We start from the raw sequence: 17,199 nt of genomic DNA, 5'->3' as shown, positions 1-17,199 counted from the left end.
GGTAATATTATGAACTTCATTATCTGGATATATGTTCCTAGATATTCATCTCGATTATAATTCTAAAATACGGAGTCTAGATCAATGTTTTATGATGATCATGCTCATGGTAAGTCAAAGATTATAAGGAGATTAAGCATGAATCCACTATCCATCAGAATTTCGGTTATACTATAAGCAAATGCACTAGTGTGAGATCATGATTTAAGTAACGGTTAAACTTAAATTTGATTCTCACATGATTCCAGTTCCTGTTATAGTGTCATTACTCAAAGTCAACCATTTCGATGATTTGAGACTCATCATCCCTTTGAAATGAATCACATTCGCTTCGTTGGAAGTAATCTAGACACTACAGCCTTAACACAATTGAAATGCCCCATATTTTGATATGGTGATAAATAAAGTTGGTTGGATGCGAATTGAGGCATAATAAGGAACTTTGAGAACTAAAGAGACAAGATAAAATTTTTAGAATAAAATAATATTTTATTAATGAAATAATATTAAAATATTAATATTTAGCCGGATGTCGAAATCAGTCATGAAGAAAGATCATATGGTTGATTAAAGTAAGGGAGAAGATGTCAAGCTTGACTAAAAATACTTGTCATGACATACATGTGATGGATAACATGTTTGCATGCTATGAGAGTCTCGAAAAATTTACAAAAGTCAATATTGTACCTAGAGGTACAATAAAGTTGATTTAAGCCTCGAACTAGATCAAATAGAGAATTTAAGATGAAATTAAGAATACTAAAGTCTCAGAATGGTTTAATATGGTGATTTGGAGTTCGAGGATCAATTTGGAGTCAAATCAAAAATTTCACTATCTAAGGGTAAAATGGTAATTTTGCCACTTGAGGACAAAATGGAAATTTTTTTTTAAAGATTTTGATCATATTTGACTTATTGGAGTATGATTTGAGGTTGAGAAGTGAAAAATGGTGATCTTGGTATTTTTCGAAGTATAGGGGTAAAATGATAATTTTGTCACCCTAGGGGCAACATTGTAATTTTTCACCACCAGAACACTTGTCTAGCATATGGATTTTACCCAATTTTATCATGGATAATTGAAAGAATTTATATGGTGGAGAGAGAAAGCTTAATAGTTAAGAAATAAAAATAGACCAATTAAATGGTGACACGTGGCATATTTATAACCATTAAATATTTGGCTTATAAATTAACACAAATCAGCCCATTTTCTCATTCATATGGCCGGCCAAAGAACAACAAAGGAGGAAAGGAAAAAAAACAAGAACCTTAGGTGGGAAAATTGAAGAAAAATTGGTGGATTTCAAGGAATCAAGCAATCAAAGGTAAATTTTCTTGATTTTGACTTGTGATCTACCTTTCCCATGCATTTCTCCTTATTTTTCATGGTTAGATTTTATGTTTTCATGGTGAATACATGGCTGGTCAAAATGGGTATGGAGAGAGAAAGATGTTGGATTGATTTGATTTTAAGTTATGTTAGTGTTTTTAGTTAGTTTAGCATATTTAGAAACAAAACAACAAGAAAAGAATTCATTTTTCCCCATCACCATCATTGGCCGAATTTTCTAGGGAGGATATTATGGCTGAAATTGATGATATTTCATGATATTTGGGTGATATTTGATGTTTGGTGAGGCTAGAAATTAAATGAGAAATTTTGGTGTGAAAATTCGAATTTTTACCTAATGTATAAACATGTGTGATTATTGACTCGAGACTGATAAATTGAATCTCATTGACAGTCACTGAGGTAATTTAGGTATAATTCGAGTGTAGAAAGTAAGAAGAATTGATTTGAAGTTAAATTGGAGATTTTAGCCGACTAGGCCGAGTATAGTGTGACTTAGGTCAAATATCACATTTAAGTGATTAATCAAACATTTTGCATCCCATAGCATGCATTCATTTAGATTTAGAGAATCTAAAATAGTTTATGATAAATTGACACAATTTATTGAAATTCGTGTCACGCATGATGTATAGGTGGTGAGCCCTCTAACAAGGGTAAAGAGATTATGCCCGAAGATCGGGAATAGGAGTATATCGAACTCCTAGTACTGTGAGTAACCTTACCATCATTTTTATTATCTAAAGTATGTTTTTAATCGATTTTGGTGAAATTTTATGAAAAAGAGTTTAAATGGTAAATCTTTGTGTTTTACAAACAAAATGTATTTACATGAAAGGATTTTATAAATTGTCTTGAAATCGAATAATGATTTTGAAAAATAGAGTAATTGGATACCACTTGCTACATTGTAAATTTACGATTTGAAATCGAATGGCTTATGACAATATTTGCATGAATGGCTGAATTGATATTTGTGTTGAAATGTATGAAATATGTATTTAGCCTTGAAAGGATGTGAATTACAATAATTGTCATATCATGTTATTAAATTTTATTGTATGGTGAGTTTAGCTTGCTGCAGTGGGCGAATTCTGTGGACCAGCCTATTAGAGGGGCACGAAATCCGGATATATATATATGTACCTCGGTCGGAGAGGTGCGTAGGGTATCTCCTGAGGTATGGACAAAGTTCACGTCACGTCGAACCACCTCGTGATGATGAACTCCGCTAACGCCAAGGAATGACTGTGTTTTTCAAACTAAAAATATGTGTTACGTGTATACGAAATTTTAACAGCCTTAGCGAGCTCGAGTGTACGCCTCTGATCAAGGTGTCATCAAGTACTATTTGATGGCATGAGCCAAATGTTTATGGAAGTCATAAGCCTTAATGAGAAATTAAATGAATTACAACCGTTTGCATGGGTTGGGATAAATTTTCAAATTGTGAAATACTTAAAAATGATGGGATATTTTAATTGTCTCCTTTTACTCGGTTTTGGTTGATTTAAATAATGTTTGTTTACTCACTGAGATTTTATAATCTCACCACCCTCCTTTCCACCCATTTCAAGCTCAGAGTAGGTTGTAGATAACTAGTTCCATTGGATTGCGTCTTCCAAACTGTAGGTTCACAACTTCTTTAATTTTGGTTATTGTGGGCCCACTTGATATTGTAAATTTAAATTAATTTAAATACTCTAGTTTATTGCGTTACAGTATGAATGAATTTATTTTGTTTTTATGTTACTAAAAGTATTTACGCATAACTCCAAAATTACTGTTTATAAGAAAATAAATATTTTATTGAATGTTTTGTTTTATCTTCTTATTATATTCAAATAATTATAACTCCATTTTAAATAAAGGTTTTAGATGCCTAAACTTATTTTTAATTGTGAATTATGCGATTGGTACTTGTTTACTACATTTTTAACTGGTTTCGAAATTTTCAGTGGAAAATGATCAAAATGCCCATGTGAGACAAAAATTTTTAATTTATCTGTTTTAAGTTGGAAATAGTTCAAAATCCTTTGGAACATAATATTTGGCAACGGTTACTCACCGGGGGAAATGAGAAACTGATATTAAGCCTTGCGGAGTTTCGGTTGGCATTTCGGGAGATGATTACCCATCAGGGCACCACGACGGTTGTCACAGGCTCAAGGGGAGTTTAGGGTCATGATAATTTAATTGGTATCAGAGCATTTGGTTTTAAAGATTAGAGCATTTGGTTTGAAAGATCAGAGTTTTGGGTTTAAAGCTGGTTTAAAGTTGTTTTAAAGCTGTTTTAAAATTTACAGTGTCAGTGTGGCCCCAAGTCCAGTTAAGTTAAGATAAGTTAAGTTAAGTTAAGTTAGGTTAGATTGAATAGAATGCATGCATCTACATATAGAAGCCTACCTACTTTTGAGATGCATAAATAATTAAGCAATTGCTATTTGATTGCATATAGGTTTTGAGGTGCACTGGTGACATACACACCATGTCTAGAAGAGGCGGTAGTCCCGATACCCCTCATAGTGCTAGCGAGGGATCTCTAGATTCTACGGCTAGAAGCAAATGGCGCCCTGATCCAGGTAATTCGGAAAGTGGTCCATCACGAATTCCTAATAATAGAATTCCTCCAAACTTAGTAGAGCGGGTTCGTAATAAGGAAAGCTTTGAGAATAGCGAGAATTTTGAAAGTGAGAGTAGCTCCGATACTCCAAATGTAAAGCCCGACCTTATAAAATACTATTCATGACATACATGTGATGATAACACGATTGCATGCTAGGAGAGTCCCGAAAAATTTACAAAAGTCGGTATTGTGCCTAGAGGTATAACAAAGTTTATTTAATCCTCGAACTAGATCAAATAGGAATTTTAAGGTGAGATTAAGAGTTTCACAGTTCATGAATGACTTAAAATGGTAATTTGGAGTTTGAGGATCAATTTGGAGTCAAATCAGAATTTTCACTAACTAGGGGCAAAATGGTCATTTGCCACCTGGGGACAAAATGAAAATTTTAGAAAAAAATTTTTTTGGCCCCATTTGACTTATTGGAGTATAATTTGACTTATTGGAGTATGATTTGAGGTTTAGAAGTGAAAAATTTTAATTTCGGTATAATTTGGAGTATAGGGGTAAAATGGTAATTTTGCCACCTTAGGGGCAAAATTATAATTTTCCACCACCAGGATATTTTTTCCAGCATATGGTCTTCCTTTGTCTTCATCTTTGACCCTTGACTAAACATGTGGTGGAGATAAAATGTTTAAATTTTTAAAATTTTAAAAACGGACCAATGACATGATGCCACTTGTCATGCCTTTATTAATTTATTAATTTATTTTTTAAAAGGCACAAAAATCAGCTCATCTTCCACCCCATGGCCGGCCAAACCAGCAAGAAGAGAGACAAAAAAAAACAAAACCCTAGAGAGAGAAAATCAAAGAAAAAGTGTGAATTTTCAAGGAAATTAAGTGAAAAAGGTGAGATTTGTTTCTATTAAGCTTGAGTTTTCTTATTCCCAAGCATTTCTCTTTATTTTTCATGATTAAATTACATGTTTTCATGATGAATTCAATTCTGAAAAAATGGGTTAGGAGAGAGAAAGTTGTTGGATTTATTTGATTTTAATTTATGTTAGTGTTTTTAGTTAGTTTAGCATATTTAGAAACAAAACAACAAGAAAAGAATTTATTTTCTCCCCCAACCATTAATGGCTGAATTTACCATGTAGTGAGTGAGGATGAGTTGATTTTATTCTAGGAGAATTGGTTAAGGAATAATGAATTATGAGCCTAGAAAAATAATGGAAATTTTCAGAGCAAAAATACGAATTTTTACCCACTAGGGATATTTTCGTAATTTGCTGTTGGGACTGATAATTCGCACCACACTGAGGGACATTAAGTTAATTTGGGTGCAATTGAGGTATAGAAACTGAAAAGAATTAAATTGGAGTTTAAACGGACCCGTTAGGAATTTAATTGGGTGATAAAACGAATTAGGCCAATACCGGTTTTAGATAGTTACTAGTGCATTTTTGCATTCCATATCAAGCATTGGTAGTCTAAATTAGTTTAATTTTGATTTAGTACCAAATTGGTGAAATTCTCGATTTTGTACTGTGTCAAGGTGGTGAGTCCTCCTATAAAGGTAAGGAAATTGCATCCGAGGACCAGTAGACAGAGTGCTTCGAAAGTCTGCATTCTAGACATTGTGAGTAAACTTACTGTCATTTTAATTATCTAGGGTGGTTTTTAGATGCTTTCATGAATTCTATGAAAAAAGAAATTTAAAAAGGTAAATTTTCATGTTTTATGAATAAATGTGTTTCAATGAAATTAATTTATAAATTGTTTTGAAATTAATAGTGATTTTGAAAAATAGAGTACACGGAGACTGTTAATTGTGGCAATTTGATTGTTTAAATTAACTGGCTTATGATAAATCGAGCATGATTGGCTAGTTGGCAATTGTATTGAAATGCGAATTGTTTGGTTACCTTGAAAAGCTGCGAATTACAAAATTTTCATATCATGTTATTGAGTTTTATTATATGATGGATTATATATTAATTAATCACTGCAGTAAGGGGTTTCTGTGGATCAGCCTTTTAGAGAGGCACGATAAACCCTATTATATTCTTACCTCGAACGGAGAGGCGTGTAGGGTATCTCCTGGGGTAAAGTTTAGGGTTCACTTCACGCTAAACCACCACGTGAAGGGGAACTCAGCCAACGCCAAGGAACGACTATGTTTTCAAAACAAAAACATGATTTATGTGAAATGTGAATTTTAATAGCCTTGGCGGTCTCGGTAGGATGTCTCGGCCAAGGTGTCCTCGAGAATGGATTTATGGCACAAGCCTAGATTTTTATGAGATTCATAAGCCTTTTTACGTATTTGAACGAGATGTGTTCTAATTATATAACCCAGTTTATGATGATTTACTTTATTGTCTCCATGTACTCAACTCTAGATGTTTATGATGATGTCTGTTTACTCATTGGGATTTTATAATCTCACCACCCTCCTTTCCACCCATTTCAGGTTCAGTATAGACTGTAGATAGCTGATCTCATCGAGGACTACAGTGGGATCTGCATTTTCCAAACCGTAGGTTCACAGTCCTCTTTACTTTTGTTTATTCGGGGGTACTCTTGTTATTGTAAATTAAATTAAATATTTTGGCTTACTGTATTTAAGTATGTATAAATTTATTTAGCTTTTACGTTATAAAAATTATTCACGTATAACTCTATAAATATTGTTTTATAAGAAAATAGAATATTTTACTTAATATTTCTTTTATTTTCTTATTATATTCAAATAACCATAATTTCGTTTTAAATGAAGATTTTAGACTTTTAAACTCATTTTGAATATGAATTATGTGTTTTGTACTTGTATATTACGTTTTAGCTAGTTTCGAATTTTTTGAGAAAAATGACCAAAATACCCCTGTGAGACGAAAAATTAATATTTTATTTGTTTAAAGTTGGAAACAGCTTAAAATCTTTTAGAACACGATATTTGACAATGGTTGCTCACAAGGGAACAGAGAAACTGATAGTAAAGCCTTGCGGGGTTTCGGGTTGACATTTCGAGCAATAAGTGTCTACCGGGACATCGCGACGGTTGTCACGGGCTCGAAGGGAGTACCGGGTCGTGACACCAAAAACTGAAAAAGATTTCCTTTTATAACAACCTGAAAAGTACCATAGAGAATGAATGAGGGAGGAAATTGCAAGGGGATATATTCATTCTAGAAAGAGCGTGTCAGCTGTTCGACACTATCCTCCAAGCTGTGGGATGAATGTAAATGAATAATAAGAAAAGAATAGGAAGAAAGTAACAGTGGCAAGTAAACCCCATAAGGGGGTGAACGTTGTACGACATTTTCCTCCTTGAGGTGGAAGAAATGCTGCACCTGTGAGTTATGATGAATGTAGGAGGATACAAGAAGCCTAGATCGAGGAGCAAAGGAGAAAATCACAAGATGAGGAAAATCCAGAAGAGGATCTTAAGAAAGATCGAAGTAGAATCTTCCGATAAGATCAGATTAAGATGATGATCTTAATGGTATGTAATATTTTCGTAGGAGTTTGTACTACTTTAACTCTAGGTAGATGTAGTATAAAGGAGATAATAGTTATTTGTACGAAGAAGTTAATAGTTTGGCTTTTAAAGTGTATGACTAGAATGGATTATAAAATAGCTATTTAAATGATTGGATGTGTATGGGAATTTTTTTGAGTATAACAGAGATAAATTGGTAATATAATTATTGAAGAAGGTTATAGAAGGAAGCAATAAGGTTATAAATGACATTCAAAATGGGTAACGTGATTAAGTTGATGATTGTAATTTAAGCATGAAGATAATTACTCAGTGATGCCATGACACTATGAGGTAATAATTGGGCACAAATATAACCCAATGAAGTTAAATTATAGAATATAGGGAATATGAAATTTTGATTTAGTAAGGATTGCGAGAATAAAGTGAGGAGGAAGCTGAGCTATTTCTGTAGTTAATTATTTCGAAAGTCAACAAAATTATGGGAGTACAAGAAAAGGAAGATAATTAGATAGGGATGACAATAAATTTGAGGAAAGTTGTAGATAGTAAGCAACTTATGTGTGGAGTGGTATATGTATTATGAATTTATTACACCGAATGGAAAGGATGTTTTGAGGTGAAATTTTATGAATGATGATGAAGGTCAAAAGATGACATGAGTTAAAAGTATTAACTTGGCTTAGTGTGTATGACAAGAAAATAGAAGGTACCTATATTTATGGAACTCATGATATATGTCTAGAAGGGAAACCCACTGGTTGAGAATGATGGATGTAATGACTTTGAATGTAGACAAATAGCTTTGATGAGGAAATTTCTAGTAGTCACAGTGCCGCAGCACTGACTATCCAGCGCTGTAATGCTCCAAATACCTCACGCCTATGATGCATGAATAAGATGGGAGTGACACGATAATGAACTTACAAATTAAACTTTGGTTATTGGTCATTGCGTTTTATTATCTGGGAGTTTTAAATATTCTGGAGAATGTCGACCCGAATGAATTGAAAAGATTCTTTATTGCCTTGTATATGGGCATATAATTAAAAGAAAAAAAATTGAAAGATTCTTGAGATGACTATATTGAGATAAGATACTAAATGATAAAAGTGTGAATGAAGAATTACGATATTGGTATAGAAAACTAGCTTATATAGAGTATCATTACGAGAATTTACTAATCTTGTTTTGACCTTGTTGAAAGGAAAGGATTAGTGACAACACAAGTAAATTACGGGGTATGATAGAAACTTTTAGAGATAAGTTGAAGCATGCGTAGTTGAGCATGCATGTAGATATTTTGGTGAGTAAGTGCATGCCTTTATGGAAATGATATACTTGGAGTATGAAAGAGCAAATAAGTGATTAGGTGTTTCGAGAATATTTAAATACCTTTGAGGAAAAATTATAAATTATACGAGATGAGTATAAGATGTGTGATTTTGAAACTTGCTGAGGAGTCAAATGGCTAAGTCACGAGTTAAGTAATCATCTGTTGTGAGACATAAGTTTAAGATAGATATTCCCAAGGAAATACTTAAGAGAAGTTTTGCTCTGGATCTCGTTAAAGCAAGCACTAAGTTATGTGATTATAAAAAGGAAGCTGTAAGCTGAGAGTGATATTAGTATTAATATTGAAAAATACTTGAGGAGAATCTAGTTTTAAGTTTTATAATTTCAAGTACAATTTATAAATTGGTTAAGGAAAAATGATGTTATGTTCATATGAAAGAGTGGAACAAAGGATGATAAAAGTTAACCTTGAAAATGAAGTCAGATAATGAAACTTTCCTAATATATTATGGAAATTGGAATTCGAAAATGCTTAAGGCATACATGATTCAAATGAGTTTGAGTCTTAAGTGACAAATCAATATCGTAATGCAAGAAAGATACAAGGTAATGTAGAGGTATGAAGGATAATCAAGGAAAAATGATGACTCTTAGGAATTGTGGTATTGCATGAGATGCAATGATCAAGTTGAGATAAATCTTTGAGGCATCAATAGGATTACAAAGCATACATGCATAGATTATAATTCAATGGAGATGACATAGTGATGCAATTACATATAGTACAAGGATATGGTTGGAAAAGATATGAATGATATGAAGTTGTACGAAAGTATAATAAGAAGGTTGACATGCACTATAAGAATTATTATATTGAAACTAGGATTGGGATGTGGATGAATAAAGGGGAATGTAGTCCAAGGCATGTGAACACATGGATCCCTATACATAATGAGAGATGTTGACATCTGAAAATGCATGTACATATGTATATATGAAATTGATAATTTTACTAACTAAGGTGAAAAATGGTTCTCAGTAATTGGGAGATTTTGAAATAATGTCCAGAGAGGTCAGTGAGCTAAAGTGTTAATAGGCATGCAATGAACGAATAAAGTTATGAGTGACTTTGAAGGTAAACCTTGGATTGTTTAAGTTCTTAATGGAACTTTATTAAAGGAAGGGTATGGACTAGTATAAGATGAATGAATCAAGGCTGAGAAATTTGGCATTGAGCAAATTAATAAAATGATGATTAGGTATACATAAGTAAGTATGATATGTGATCGAAATCGATATAATTGAGATGAAGTTATGGTTCAAATTTAATAAGGGTGATAAAGGTATGCTTGGTGACTCGATATAAGAAATCATGATTGTGAAAAGTACTGTTGATCTAGCTTTCAAAGGATAATAATTGCCATAAATAAAGCATTTAATTGAACTAAGGTGAACGAGGTAAATAAATTGAATGTCCCTATAAAAGAAAAAAGGAATAGGATCATAGAAGGAGATTAACAACACAACATCGATGTGAATTCGAGGACGAGTTCTATTTAAGTAGGGGAGATTGAAATGCCCCATACTTTGATATGGTGATAAATAAAGTTGGTCGGATGCGAATTGAGGCATAATAAGGAACTTTGAGAACCAAAGAGACAAGATAAAATTTTTAGAATAAAATAATATTTTATTAATGAAATAATATTAAAGTATTAATATTTAGCCGGATATCGAAATCAGTCATGAAGAAGGATCATATGGTTGATCCAAGTAAGGGAGAAGATGTCAAGCCTGACTCTATAAAAATACTTGTCATGACATACATGTGATGGATAGCATGTTTGCATGCTAGGAGAATCCCGAAAAATTTACAAAAGTCGGTATTGTACCTAGAGGTACAACAAAGTTGATTTAAGCCTCGAACTAGATCAAATAGAGAATTTAAGATGAAATTAAGAATATTAAAGTCCCAGAATGGTTTAATATGGTGATTTGGAGTTCGAGGATCAATTTGGAGTCAAACCAAAAATTTCACTATCTAGGGGCAAAATGGTAATTTTGCCACTCGAAGACAAAATGAGAATTTTTTTTTTAAAGATTTTGATCATATTTGACTTATTGGAGTATGATTTGAGGTTGAGAAGTGAAAACTTGTGATCTTGGTATTTTTCAGAGTATAGGGGTAAAATAGTAATTTTGTCACCCTAGGGGCAACACTTTAATTTTCCACCACCAGAACACTTGTCCAGCATATGGATTTTATCCAATTTTATCATGGATAATTGAAAGAATTTATATGGTGGAGAGAGAAAGCTTAATAGTTAAGAAATAAAAATGGACTAATGAAATGGTGACACATGGCATATTTATAACCATTAAATATTTGGCTTATAAATTAACACAAATCAGCCCATTTTCTCATTCATATGGCCGGCCAAAGAAGAACAAAGGAGGAAAGGAAAAAAACAAGAACCCTGGGTGGGAAAATTAAAGAAAAGTTGGTGGATTTCAAGGAATCAAGCAATCAAAGGTAAAATTTCTTGATTTTGACTTGTGATCTACCTTTCCCATGCATTTCTTCTTATTTTCCATGGTTAGATTTCATGTTTTCATGGTGAATTCATGGCTGGTCAAAATGGGTATGGAGAGAGAAAGATGTTGGATTGATTTGATTTTAAGTTATGTTAGTGTTTTTAGTTAGTTTAGCATATTTAGAAATAAAACAACAAGAAAAGAATTCACTTTCCCCCATCACCATCATTGGCCAAATTTTCTAGGGAGGATATTGTGGCTGAAATTGATGATATTTCAGGATATTTGGGTGATATTTAATGTTTGGTGAGGGTAGAAATTAAATGGAAAATTTTGGTGTGAAAATTCAAATTTTTACCTAATGTATAGACATGTGTGATTATTGACCCGGGACTGATAAATTGAATCTCATTCACAGTCACTGAGGTAATTTAGGTATAATTGGAGTGTAGAAAGTGAGAAAAATTGATTTGAAGTTAAATCGGAGATTTTAGCCGATTAGGTCGAATATAGTGTAACTTAGGTTGAATATCACATTTAAGTGATTAATCAGACATTTTGCATCCCATCACATGCATTCATTTAGATTTAGAGAGTCTGAAATAGTTTATGATAAATTGACACAATTTATTGAAACTCGTGTCACGTATGATGTATAGGTGGTGAGCCCTCTAACAAGGGTAGAGAGATTGTGCCCGAAGACTAGGAATAAGAGTATATCAAACTCCTAGTACTGTGAGTAACCTTACCATCATTTTTATTATCTAAAGTATGTTTTTAATCGATTTTGGTGAAATATTATGAAAGGAGTTTAAATGGTAAATCTTTGTGTTTTACAAACAAAATGTATTTACATGAAAGGATTTTATAAATTGTCTTGAAATCGAATAATGATTTTGAAAAATAGAGTAATTGGAGACCACTTGTTACATTGTAAATTTATGATTTGAAATCGAATGGCTTATGACAATATTTGCATGAATGGCTGAATTGATATTTGTGTTGAAATGTATGAAATATGTATTTAGTCTTGAAAGGCTATGAATTACAATAATTGCCATATCATGTTATTAAATTTTATTGTATGGTGGGTTTAGCTTGCTGCAGTGGGCAGATTCTGTGGACCAGCCTATTAGAGGGGCACAGAATCCGGATATATATATATATATGTACCTCGGTCGGAGAGGCGAGTAAGGTATCTCCTGAGGTATGGACAGAGTTCACGTCACGTCGAACCACCTCATGATGATGAACTCCACTAACGCCAAGGAATGACTGTGTTTTTCAAACTAAAAATATGTTTTACGTGTATATGAAATTTAAACAGCCTTTGCGGGCTCAAGTGTATGCCTTTAATCAAGGTGTCATCGAGTACTATTTGATGGCATGAGCCAAATGTTTATGGAATTCATAAGCCTTAATGAGAAATTAAATGAAATACAACCGTTTGTATGGGTTGGGATAAATTTTCAAATTGTGAAATACTTAAAAATGATGGGATATTTTAATTGTCTCATTTTACTCGGCTTTAGCTTATTTAAATGATGTTTGTTTACTCACTAGGATTTTATAATCTCACCATCCTCCTTTCCACCCATGTCAGGCTCAGAGTAGACTGTAGATAATTGGTTCCATTGGGGATTTCCATTGGATTGCATCTTCCAAACTGTAGGTTCACAGCTTCTTTAATTTTGGTTATGTGGGCTCATTTGATATTGTAAATTTAAATTAATTTAAATACTCTAGTTTATTGTGTTATAGTATGAATGAATTTATTTTGTTTTTATGTTATAAAAAGTATTTACGCATAACTCCAAAATTACTGTTTATAAGAAAATAAAATATTTTATTGAATATTTTGTTTTATCTTCTTATTATATTCAAATAATTATAATTCCATTTTAAATAAAGGTTTTAGATGCTTTAACTTATTTTTAATTGTGAATTATGCGATTGGTACTTGTTTACTACATTTTTAACTGGTTTCAAAATTTTCAGTAGAAAAAGACCAAAATGCCCCTGTGAGACAAAAATTTTTAATTTATCTGTTTTAAGTTGGAAATAGTTCAAAATCCTTTGGAACATAATATTTGGCAATGGTTACTCATCGGGGGAAATGAGAAACTGATATTAAGCCTTGCGGAGTTTCGGTTGGCATTTTGGGAGATGATTGCCCATCGAGGCACCGCAGCGGTTGTCATAGGCTCGATGGGAGTTCCGGGTCATGACAACAATAAGGTGACCAACTTTATTATATGGCTGTGAACAATTTTTAGATTCAATTAAAATACATGTCTCCTATGTATGACTCTTCATACAAATGTATTTTAATATCTCAATAGAACATGGTACTTTAATAGCTAAATATTGAATGCTTACTGAAACAAACTTTTTGTCTTATTATCAAATTGTACTTTCATTACAAATTAATTTAATGAATTTAAGTATGAGAATACACTTCCTTTCTAGGGCACCATATTCTCAAAATTCCCAACATGTCCCACTCGGATTAGCAAGGCACCTTGGTCCTTATCCATTGTCGGCTTCAAATTGACTAGGTTCAATTTGAGTGGAAGTGTTTCGCTAGCCCATACAAAGATTATCACCTTATGAGAGCGTAGCTACTTAACCCCTTCTTAATGAGGATAGAGCCCGGGTATAAGGCTCATGCATGAATGCAAATAGTGTCATGTGTGTGAAGGAATAGACCGATCTTTAACCACTCATCTTAAGTCCCTCTATCCTAGAACATCTACAATTATTAAAAGCAATAAAATAACAATAATGAAACAATAAATGCAACAAACAATAATGCACAAAGTAAATTCTTGAGATTAAAAGAAACACTAAATTATTTAAAACTTAGGATAACGTATGATTAATTAATGGCTCAACTCTTAAAGCCTCTCCAGTGGAGTTGTCAAGCTATCGTAACGCGCAAGTCTGGGAACCCGACAACTAGATTTGGAGTGTTGGGAGTCACCACCAATCTTTTGTCATCTTGGTGTGATTGGCCACTTATTAAATTTGTTCCATTCGACAAAGTCCTAAATTAACTTTAGGCTCATTTACAGAACAATAACCTAGTTTGCGAATTTAAAAGTTAGGGTTCTAGAATACGTTACGAACGGGGAAGGATTAGTACCCCCATTATTGTCAAGCCCTACTCTATTATATACTTGTCATGTCATTCATGTGCTTGATAGAATGTTTGCATAAGTGAATGTATCAAAAAATCGTTAAAAGTCGGTATTGTACCTAATGGTACAATTAAGTTGATTAAAGCCTCGAACTAGGCTAAATAAAGATTTTACGATGTATTTGAGAGTTATTGAATCTTAGAATGTCTTAACATGATGATTCAGAATTCGAGGATTGATTTGGAGTTAATTCGGGAATTTTCATAACGTAGAGGCAAAATGGTCATTTTGCCACCCAAGGGCAAAATAGAAATGTTGGATGATATTTTGACTAAATTTGATTAATTAGAGCATTATTTGAATTTGAAAAGTGAAAATTTCAATTTTGACATTTTTTCGAACATAGGGGCAAAACGATCATTTTAAGTGTCCATGAGGACGAAATTGAAAATTTTAGAATTTTACACCACCATGACACTTGTCAAATCCATGAATTTCACCCATTATTTTTTTAAGTGAGAGATTATATGTGGTGGGAATGAAATGCTTAATTATTAAGTTTTTAAACATGGACCAATTAAAAGGTGACAAGTGTCAAGCTTTAATATTATTTTAATTACCTATATAAACTCACTGAAAACCTCCACATTCACACTCTTATGGCCTGCCAAGCAAGGGAACAAAGAGAAAAAGAGAAGAACAAACCCTAGGAAGGAAAATCCAAGAGAAATTGTTGGATTTCAAGGAATGAAGCAAGCAAAGGTAAGATTATTTTATTTTAGCTTGTGATGTACCTTTCCCATGCATTCTTTTTCATTCTCCATGGCTGAAATTCAAGTTTTCAAGAGGGAACCTTTGCTGGCCAAATCTAGAGAGAGAAGTTTTAGTGATGAATTTTGCTAGATTTCATAATATCCTAGTGTTTTTAGTCATTTTGTGATGTTTGGAAGGAAAAGCAAGCAAGAAAATCACATGTTCTTCAATAACCCTCTTTGGTCGAATTTATTAGGTGACATGTTGGTGATGGATTTTATTGTATTTCATGTTAATTAGCTCGTAATTGATGATTTATGGTATCGGATATCGAAATCGGAATGAATTTCGATTATGGTGAATTAAGTCACAATTAAGCTCATTGAGGTACTTTGGTGTATTTGGAATATTGAAAGTGTAATGAAGATATTTGGAGTTGAATTAGATGTTTTGGCTAATTAAACAAGGCATAGTGCAAGTTAGGTCGAATGCCAATTCAATTCGATCATAATTGAACCGACGTAGAAGACCGTATTTAAGTGATTATTTGGACAATTCTCATTCAATGTCATGCATTCATATAGAGCCTGAAATAGTTTTATAACAGTTTGGCACAAATATATTGAATTACATGTCGTGTATTATGTATAGGTGGTGAGCCCTCTGATAAGGGTAAAGATATTGTGCCCGAGGACCAAGAATAGGAGTACTCTAAACTCCTACTATTGTGAGTAATCAGATGTTCATCTTAATTATCTAAAGTGGTTTATACTTGTTTTAAGATTTTAAAGAATAAAGCACTTAATTTGCAAATTATTATGTTATACATTTTAAATGTTGGTTAAATGAATGAGATTTATAAATTATTCTGAAACTAAATGTTGATTTTCGAAATAGAGTAAGTGGAGGCTATACATTCGTATTATATATATATACATGATTTGAATTGATGGCTTATGAAATTGTGGTAGCATGAATGGCTGAAATTGTGGTTTGTGGATTATATGAACTGTTTTTGTTTTACCTTGATAGGCTGGATAATATTATATTAGCCATGTCATGCTGTCGAAATGTTTATTGATTTGGTGGGTTATTTGATTAGCTTACTGTAGTGGGCGGGTTTCCGTGAACCAACCTATTAGAGGGGTACGATAAACCCCGTTATATTTACCTTAGTGCGAGAGGCGCGGAGGGTATCTCCTAAGGTAAAGTTTAGAGTTCACTTCATGCCGAACCACCACGTGAGGATCAAACTCAGCCAACGCCAAGGAATGACTATATTTTAAAAGTAAAAACATGTTTTATGGGTATATGTCGTTTTAACATCCTTGGCGGACTCGGTTAGATGCTCGGGCCAAGGTGTCACCGAGTATGAGTTTTGGCACAAGCCAAGTTTTTAAGAGAATCATAAGCCTTGTTGATTATTTGATGAAATGTAATTGTTTTATAGGAATTGAAATGAGTTTTGAATGTTATGAACTATATTATGATGGGATGATTTAACTGTCTCCATTTACTCAGCTTTAGATGTTATAGATGAATTTTGCTTACTCACTAGGTTTATAAAAACTCACCCCTTCTTTTCACCCATTTCAGGCTCAGGGCAGTCTGTAAACCGCTGATTATGTCGAGGGTTTGCTTTTGGATTTGCATCCTTAGAAATCGCAGGTCTATAGTCTTGTTTATTTTGTTATTTTGGGGGCCCACATGTCATTATAGAATATTTTTATATACCTGGTTTAATGTGCTATTATATATATGAATTTATTTTGCTTTTACACTACAAAAATTATTTACGCATAATTCTATAAATATTATTTTATAAGAAAATAAAATATTTTATTTAATATTTTTATTTAATTTGAAAAGTTATAATTTCACTTTAAATTGATGAATTAAACAACGAAACTTATTTTTAGACATGAAATGGATGCTTATTACTCATATATCATATTTTTACCAGGGTTCGAAAATTTTGGATAAAATGACCAAAATACCCCTGTGTACTAAAAATTACTTTTTGATTATTTTTTATTTGAAATTAG

This window comes from Theobroma cacao, chromosome 6 (assembly GCF_053813885.1).
Source record: "Theobroma cacao isolate CCN51 chromosome 6, ASM5381388v1, whole genome shotgun sequence".
NCBI lineage: Eukaryota > Viridiplantae > Streptophyta > Magnoliopsida > Malvales > Malvaceae > Theobroma > Theobroma cacao.
Note: the sequence above shows the minus strand (reverse complement) of the source record.